Source organism: Cervus canadensis, chromosome 7 (genome assembly GCF_019320065.1).
Source record: "Cervus canadensis isolate Bull #8, Minnesota chromosome 7, ASM1932006v1, whole genome shotgun sequence".
Lineage (NCBI taxonomy): Eukaryota > Metazoa > Chordata > Mammalia > Artiodactyla > Cervidae > Cervus > Cervus canadensis.
The window spans coordinates 85,967,566-85,976,015 of record NC_057392.1 but is presented as its reverse complement, the minus strand read 5'-3'; the positions used below and the strand labels follow the sequence as shown (position 1 = coordinate 85,976,015).

The 8,450-nt window shown below is 37.9% G+C and overlaps 1 non-coding gene across 1 annotated transcript; it reads right to left on the bottom strand.

The window, feature by feature from the left end:
* Positions 1-7,898: 7,898 nt before the first annotated feature.
* On the bottom strand, positions 7,899-7,971 carry TRNAW-CCA. The gene has a single exon. It is a non-coding gene; the product is annotated as a tRNA-Trp (tRNA).
* Between the last annotated feature and the right edge of the window lie 479 nt (positions 7,972-8,450).

The following is an 8,450-nucleotide window of genomic DNA, read 5'->3' as shown; positions in this document are numbered from 1 at the left end:
TTATGGCATCCAGTCCCATCACTTCATGGCAAATAGATGGGGAAACAATGGAAACAGTGACAGACTATTTTCTTGGGCTCCAAGATCCTTGCAGATGGTGACTAAAATTAAAAGATGCTTGCTCCTTAAAGAAAAGCTATGACCAACCTAGACAGCATATTAAAAAGCGGAGGCATTACTTTGCTGACAAACGTCCATCTAGTCAGAGCTATGGTTTTTCCAGTAGTCATGTATGGATGTGAGAGTTGGACTATAAAGAAACTTGAGCACCAAAGAATTGATGCTTTTGAACTGTGGTGGTGGAGTCCCTTAGATTGCAAGATCAAACCAGTCAATTCTAAAGGCAGTCAGTCCTGAATATTTATTGGAAGGACTAATGGTGAAGCTGAAACTCCAATACTTTGGCCACCTGATGTGAAGAACTGAGTCATCTGAAAAGACCCTGATGCTGGGAAAGACTGAAAGCAGAAGAAGGGGACGACAGAGGATGAGATGGTTGGATGGCATCACCGACTTGATGGACATGAGTCTGAGCAAGCTCTGGGAGTTGGTGTGGACAGGGAAGCCTGGCGTGCTGCAGTCCATGGAGTTGCAAAGAGTCTGACACAACTGAGTGACTGAACTGAGCTGATACAGGAAATTCTCAAGTGAAACTGAGTTTTCTTTTTTATTCTTTTTTAGATATAATTTTATTTATTTATTTATTTTTGCTGTGCTGTCTTTGTTGCCACGCGGGCTTTTCTCTAGTTGAGGAACGCAGAGCTACTTTCTAGCTGCAGCGTGCAGGCTTCCCACTGTGGCGGCTTCTCTTGCTGCAGCACACGGGCTTCAGGAGTTGCCTCCCATGGGCTCAATAGTTGTGATTCCCAAGCCCTAGAGCACAGGCTCAACAGTTGTGGCACATGGGCTTCGATGCCCCATGGTAGGTGGACCAGGGACCAAACCTGTGTCTCCTGCATTGGCAAGCGGATACCACTGGACTACCATGGAAGCTCTCTTTTCTTTTACCACCTGGATCTTTAGTGGTGAACAGTAAAATGGTTCCCGGCACAGTGTGGGCCTTTGCCTTGCTTTGTGCTGAGGACCTAGCAGTTTTAAAAACCACCACTGCTTTTGCACCATCAATTCATGTGTCAACATAGTGAAAAAGGTAATCAGTGCATTAGTACTTTTATGAAAATAATTTTGATGTTTTTAAAGTATTCTTATGATATTGATGTCTGTAACACTGGATATGGCAACATCACCTTGGAGACTACTGCTCTAAATTAATTGAGATTCACCCTTGGGATCTAATCCTCCTAGAAGTATATGATCATCCAGTACCTGAACAAACCTGTAATTCTATTAGCAGGAAGCATGACATGATTGATGTGTGGGCCACTCATGTTCTATGTTGTAGTTTCATAACAGATTGAAAAATGGTCTAGTTTATCAAATGAAGCTGTTGCCTGTCAGATGAATGAAGTCCTTAAATATGTCTGTGAAGGTATGTAATAAAGTAGATGAATATTAAAGTGTAATTTGAGAAGAGAAAACATACATAATATAAAGTATGTTTTACATTCTGTTATATCTTTAGTATTCCTGACTTTATTATTTACTAACTGTTGATTTAGGTAAATTAGTTATCCTCTTGTGGTCTCAGGTTCATATCTTGTAACCTGTTCTACTAGATAATTTTGGGTAAGCATATAGGTTGGTTTGTTTTCCTAGCAAGACAATAAGTTAGAATAACCACTCTAACTTAGTGGTTAGAGTAATTATGCTTAAGCTGAAAAATTGGAAGAAATATTTCTCTGACATTATTGGGAGATATAATGGGGCCACCATTAGTTACCCTTGACATGCATTCTCTTTGAATTCATCAAAACTTTACCTTCTATTGTGTGCTAATTTTGCATTCACCTGCTGTGAGTGTAAAAATATATTCAACTCCTAGATGATTTGCATAATGATTTTCTTTGGCAGTGTGTTTAGGGAGAGACTTCCACCTTTAGTTTTATTTGAAATATGTGGTTCAATTTGGTTTTTACTGAGAAGAAATGATGTTTCTGCAAGAGAACAACAGATGACCTTTAAAAATATGATGACAGACGGACTATATATACTCAATGAAATTTGCATAATTTAATATTCAGAGATGATTTCAAAGCAGAACTGAACTCCGATTTCAATGCACTGAACTCCGAAATCTTCAAATATCTTTAGTTTGCTTTTAAGAGCCCAGGGATGAAGCATTGGGAAGTAATATACCAAACAAAATAGTAAGAGGAAATTCTTACTTATGAACCTTTATAGAATCTAATAAACTGCCCAGCCTTTTCTCTATTCCTTTTATCTGATCAGATTTGTCCTATCCTCTAAAATGCTGATTTGAATCTCTTCTCTTCTATAATGTTTCCTCTAACATTTCCAGGCCTCAGAAATTTAATTCTCCTCTGGATGCCTATAATCTGTGCCAAGTATTTTAACTATTAATTCCATTGACTTGTCTCATGACTTAAAAAAAGCTTTTTTTTTTTTTGGCTGTGCTGGGCCTTTGTTGCTATATGTGGGCTTGCTCTAGTTGTGGTAAGCAAGGGCTACTCTTCATTGTGGTGCACAGGCTACTCATTGTGTGGCTTCTCTTGTTCTGGAGCGCAGGCTTCAGGCACATGGGCTTCAGTAGTTGCAGCTCATGGGTTCTAGAACGTGAGCTTCAGTAGTTATGGTGTACAGGCATAGTTGCTCTGCGGCATGGACCAAGGGTTGAAACTGTATCCCCTGCACTAGCACCATAGCACCACCAGAGAAGTATCCACAGCATCCACAGTACCACCAGAGAAGTCCTCATGACTCTTAATATTGTCGCCTGGATGAGATCAAAGATTTATGGTCAGAAATCATGATGTATAGTTCTTTCATTATTATACATTGCTTAACACAATGATGAGTACATCGTTAGGAGTTAGTAAATATTTATTTGCTTATTTTTTTAGCTCTATATTATGGAAGAATTCAAAATAATGTAAGGGACCCATGAATTTATCACTGTCAGGAAGCATTTAACAAGAGGCTTCCTGTGTGCTGTTTTGGATCTGTCAGGAACCCTCTGGCCCTTATTAAGTCCTGAATATTCAGGAATTAAGAGGAGAGGCACGCCTTTCCCGGGGCTGAGGAATCCAGGCATTTCTCATTACGGTGATAAGTACCCTCTTCCTTTTTATGAGCCATATGATAAAAGGTGATTGTTTGCAATTCTCTCTTTGATAGGGATCTTCTTATGTTTTGTAAGTCTGGAATTTTAATCTTTATCTTTGCTGAGAATAACTACCTTGTAAGACAGTATATATGCCCACGCCATGTTGATTAAAACACCTTTGCTCCACCAGAGCTTGGGTCCCCGTTTCTTTCTTTCTTTCTCTTCTTCCTGTCTTTCTCTCTCTATCTCTCTATTTGCGGCTAATTCCTTGGAGCGCGGAGGCCCGTGAGCTCACTTTCTTGCCCGGGCTTCTAAGCCCCTCTGGAGAAGGCGCACTATGCCTTCACCCACTCGAGAGGGCGCCCGGTGCCTCCGTGCAGCGGCGCGACCCCTAAGAACAGGACTCTATTGACTTTCCGCCTAAACCAGGGGATGTCAGCCTCTTTCTCTCTCTTACTTTCTTATCGTCGACTCCGGACCACAGGTTCCGGTCCATTAAAGGACCAACAATCACCAGTTTTAATAATCAACTTATTACCAATTTTTTTTATCTTTATCCCTGTACATACCCTATCCCTGAATCATTTTTAATCATATGCCTCATATCTTATCATTTTCAGTATATATCTCTAAACATAAGAATACTTTTAAAGACATAGGTCACTTTTAAATTACATAGGTAATTATACAGGCGTGCCTTGTTTTATTGCACTTCACTTTATTCAGCTTTGCTGATATTGTGGTTTTTAAACAAATTGATAGTTTGTGGCAATTCTGCATCAACTAATTATATTGGTGACATTGTCCCAACAGCATTTGCTCACGTATGTCTCTGGGGAACATTTTAGTAATTATTGGAATATTTCAAAATTTTCATCATTATTATGTTTATTATGGTGATCTGTGATCAATGATCTTTGATGCTATTTTTTAATTGTTTTGGCATTTTTGAAGCAATAAAGTATTTTTAAGGAAGCTACATACATTAGATATACTCCTTTTGTACAGTTTTTTAGATATACTGCTATTTTTTATATATATATATATATACTGTTATTGTACAGTTAGTAGACTAAAGTATAGCATAAACCTAACTTTAATATGCACTGAACCAAATAATTCATGTAACTAAATTGCAATATTTACTTATTGCAGTGGTCTGAAATCAAACCTGCAACACCTCTAATGTACAGTATTTTATTAGTGTTAAAAAATATCCTTGATTGTCTCATTTTGTTTTGTAGCTTGTTAGAATCAGGATCTGCATAAGATTCAAAATTCCAATTGACATGGGGCTCTTAAGTCTCTAATAATCTCTGGTTATCCTCCTCACATTCTTGTTTTGTTTTTTCTTCTGTAATTTATTTGTTGAGGAAAGGAAATGATCTGTCCAGTGGGATTACCAACACTTAATTTTTGTTGAATGTATTCCTGTGGTGTCATTTAATAAGTTTCTTTTTACATTTCCCAAAATGTAAATATGATACTGACTCAAGAGCAGATTTTAAGAGTAAACAAATAGCAAGTAATGCAACTGAACTAGTAATTAAAAAAAAAAAAATCCTACAAAGAGAAACCTACGTCAGATGGCTTGACTGGTGAATGCTACCAAACATTTAAAGAAGGATCATTACTAATCTTTCACAAGCTTTTTCAAAGAGTTTCAAAGTGGAGGGAATACTTCCCAACTCATTCTCTAAGTTCACAATTTGCCTGATATCACAATTAGACAAAAAGAAGAAAAGTACAGAACAGTATATCTCATAAATATAGTTGCAAAAATCCTCAATATTCTAGCAAACCAACCAAGCAAGATACAAAAAGAATTATATACTGTGGCCCAGGAACACAGAGTTGGATTACCATTTCAAAATTGATTAATGTAATATACCTTATCAACAAAGAACAAAACTGCATGGCCGTCAGAGTAGCTGCAGGAGAAAAACATTCGACAAAATGTGACAGTCTTTCATCATAACAGTGTTCAACAAACTAAAAAACATGGGGCTTCATCTACTAAAAGATATCTATAAAAAATAGCTAGCTTGACGCTGAATGGTAAAAGAGTAAAGACAACGATCAGAAAAGGTTAGAAAATCAAGAAGAAGACAAGAATATCTATTTTTGCCACGTCTGTTTAACATTATACTAGAGATTATAGCAAGGCAATTAAGAAAGAAAAAAAAAGAAAAGAAATAAAAGGTATCCACACTGGAAAGAAAGGAGTAAAAATATCTCTATTCACAGAAGGCCTGATCTTACATAGAGAAAATCCTGAGTCAAAAAATGATCATAATGAATAAGCTATTTCAATAAGGTTGCAGAATACAAGATCGCTATACAAAAATCAATTGTACACTACACAACTGCATTAAAGAATCTGACATTATTCTCAATGGTGAAAACAGAAAGAATTTCCTCTAAGATCAGGAACAAGACAAGGGTGCCCACTCTCACCACAGTTATTCAACGTAGTTCTGGAAGCCCAAGCCATGGCAATCAAAGGAAAAATATGAAGTGAGTCTAAATTGGAAAATAAGAAGTATAACTCTCATTGTTTGCAGATAACATGATACTATACATAGAAAGCCCTAAAGATGCAATCAGAAAATTATTAGAGCTAATCAATGAACTTAGTAAAGTCACAGGATACAAAATCAATACACAGAAAGCCCTTGCATTTCTATACACTAACAAAAATCAGAAAGAAAAATAAGTAAACAATCCCATTGCAAAATAAAGAATAAAATACCTAGTAGTAAACCTACCTAAGGAGACAAAAGTCAATCCTAAAGGAAATCAGTCCTGAATATTCATTGAAATGACTGATGCTGAAGCTGAAACTCCAATAGTTTGGCCACCTGATGTGAAGAACTGACTCATTGGAAAAGACTTTGATGCTGGGAAAGATTGAAGGCAGGAGAAGAAGGGGACAACAGAGGATGAGATGGTTGGATGGCATCACTGACTCAATGGATATGAGTCTGAGCAAGCTCTGGGTGTTGATGATGGATGGGGAAGCCTGGCATGCTTCAGTCCATGGGACTGCAAAGAGTCGGACATGACTGAGTGATTGAACTGAAGGAGACAAAAGACCTGTAATGCAGAAAACTATAAGATGCCAATAAAGAAATCAAATATCACAGAAACAAATGGAGAGGTATATCATGTTCTTGGACTGGGAGAATCAATGTTGTCAAAATGACTATACTACCCAAAGCAATCTACAGATTCAATGCAATCCCTATCAAATTATCAATGGCATTTTTCACAACACTAGAACAAAAAATTACAAGATTTTTGTAATGGAAACAAAAAAGATCCCAAATAGCCAAAGCAATCTTGAGAAAGAAAATCAGAGCTGGAGGAAGCAACCTTTCTGACTTCAGACTATACTACAAGGCTACAGTAATCAAAACAGTGTAGTACTGGCATAAAAACAAAAGTATAGATCAATAGAACAAGATAGAAACCCAAAAATAAACCCTTGCACCTATGGGCACCTTATCTTTGACAAAGGAGGCAATAATATATGATGGAGAAAGGATAGTCTCTTCAATAAGTGGTGCTGGGAAAACTGGACCGCTACATGTAAAAGAATGAAACTAGAACACTTTCCAACACCATATACAAAAATAAACTCAAAATGGATTAAAGGCCTAAATTAAGGGCAGAAGCTGTAAAACTCTTAGAGGAAAACATAATCAGAACACTCTTTGGTGTAAATTTCAGCAAGATTCTTTCTGGTACACCTCTAGAGTAATGGAAATAGGAACAAAAAAATTTAAAGACTGAATCTAATTAAACTTAAAAGCTTTTGTACAGCAAAGAAAACTATAAACAAGGTGAAAAGACAACCCTCAGAATGGGAAAAGATAATTGAAAATGAAGCAAGTGACAGAGGATTAATCTCCAAAATATACAAGCAGCTGATGCAGATCAATATCAGAAAAACAAATAACCCATCAAGAAAGGGCAGAAGATGTAAATAGACATTTCTCCAAAGAACATATATAGATGTCCAGTAAACATATGAAAAATTTTTCAGTATCACTCATTATTAGAGAAATGCAAATCAAAACTACAATGAGATATCACCTCACATTAGTCAGATGGCCATCATCAAAAAAACCTACAAACAGTAAATGCTGGAGAGGATGTGGGAAAAAGGTAACCATCTTGCACCACTGGTGAAAGTGTAAATTGATACAGCCACTATGGAGGACAGTGTGGAGACTGCTTAAAAACTAGAAGTAAAACCATCATATGACCCAGGAATCCCACTCCTGGACATGTACATGGAAAAAAACCATAATTAAAAAGACTCATGTACCCCAGTGTTCATTGCAGTGCTATTTACAATAGCCAGGATATGGAAGCAACCTAGATGTCCATCGACAGATGAATGGATGAAGAAGTTGTGGTACATATATACAGTGGAATATTGGTGGTGGTGGTGTTTAATTGCTAAGTCATGTCTGACTCTTTTTTGACCCTATGCACTATAGCCTGCCAGGGTCCTCTGTCTGTAGGATTTGCCAGGCAAAAATACTGGAGTGGGTTGCCATTTCCTTGAGTGAGTGAGTGAGTGAAGTCGCTCAGTCATGTCTGACTCTTTGCAACCCCGTGGACTGTAGCCTACCAAGCTCCTCCGTCCATGGGATTCTCCAGGCAAGAATACTGGAGTGGGTTGCTATTTCCTCCTCCAGGGGATCTTCCTGACCCAGGGATCGAACCTGGGTCTCCCGCATTGGAGGCAGACGCTCTAGCCTCTGAGCCACCAGGGAAGACCCTGCCATTTCCTTATCCAGGGTATATTCCAGACCCAGGGAATGAACCCACATCTCCTACATTGGCAGGTGGATTCTTTACCACTGAGCCTCCTGGGAAGCCCAATGGAATATTACTTAGCCATAGAAAGGAACGAATTTGAGTCAGTTGAACTGAGGTGGATGAACCTAGAGCCTGTTATAGAGAGTGAAATAAGTCAGAAAGAGAAAAACAAATATTGTATTATTAACACAAATATGTGTAATCTAGAAAAATGGTACTGATGAACCTATTTGGAAGGCAGAAATAGAGATGCAGACATAGAGAACAGACTTGTGGACACAGCAGGGGAAAGAGAGAGGGTGGGATGAATTGAGAAAGTAGAATTGAAGCATGTACATTACCACATATAACTAGTGGGAAGTTGCTGTATAATGCAGGATGCTCAAACCAGTGCTCTGTGACTACCTAGAGGGGTGGGATAGGGTGGAAGGTG